Source organism: Orycteropus afer, unplaced genomic scaffold (assembly GCF_000298275.1).
Source record: "Orycteropus afer afer isolate SDZICR_OR568_19922 unplaced genomic scaffold, OryAfe1.0 scaffold00146, whole genome shotgun sequence".
Taxonomy (NCBI): Eukaryota; Metazoa; Chordata; class Mammalia; order Tubulidentata; family Orycteropodidae; genus Orycteropus; species Orycteropus afer.
In genome coordinates, this window is record NW_006921733.1 from 3,520,112 (window position 1) to 3,521,222 (window position 1,111).

Below are 1,111 nucleotides of genomic sequence, written 5' to 3' on the forward strand. Positions count from 1 at the left end.
GATACTGCCTCGGAAACCCACGGAGGGGTCGCTATGAGTTGGGGCCAACTTGATGGCACATAACAACAACAACATGAAGAACTGTACTTCAACAAATTTGAAAATCTGGAAGAAATGGACAGATGTCTAGAAACACACCACTTACCTAAACTAACACAGACTGATGTGGTAAAGTTGAACAGATTCATAACAAAGGAAGAAATTGAACAGGTCATGTGTTAGACTGGGTTCTCTAGTGAAACAAATCCAGTGAAGCTTATATATGTGTATACATAGAGAAATTTATCTTAGGAAAATGGCTCACACACTTACAGAAGCTGGCAAGTCCAAAGTTCCTTGATCAAACATCAAGCTGGAGGCTTTTCCACATCAAGCTGGAGGCTTTTCCTGACTCTTGCAGCTGCAGGGGCTGAGGAGCTCAAGGCTGGCAGGCAGTACCTCAGCTGTTGACTCCAACAAATGATGAATCCAAGATCTCCAGGCTGAATGGTGGATTGTTCACTCACGGACAGTTGTAGGCAGCACAACAGAATCCCGATCCACAAAAGAATATCTCTTTTCCTAGGATGTCCATAGATATACTGGAAGCAGTCCACACTCCTAGGGAAACTCCCTTTCAACAGATTGGCTGCTCAAAACATAATCATCTGTTCCCATCATGGGAATAACAACATCACAACAGCTTAAAGCACACAGAATTGTGGTCCAGCCAAGTTTACACACAACTCCAACTATCACAGGTCATAAAATAATTATCAACCAAAAAAAAAAAAAAAGAGTCCTGGCCCAGACTGTATCACCGGAGAATTCTACCAAAAATGAAGAGAAGGACTGGCATCATTCCTACTCAAACTATTCCAAAACATAAAAAAGGATGGAATCCTCCCTAACTCATTTAATGAAGCAAGATTAACCTTGATACCAAAACCAGGCAAAGACATCACTCAAAAGAAAGAAACAGATCAATATCCCTCATGAATATAGATGCAAAAGTCATCAAGAAAATCCTAGCTGATAGGTTCCAACACTATATCAAGAAAATCATTCATTATGACCAAGTGGGATTCATATTAGGTATGCAAGGATGGTTCAACATTAGAAAAACAATGAA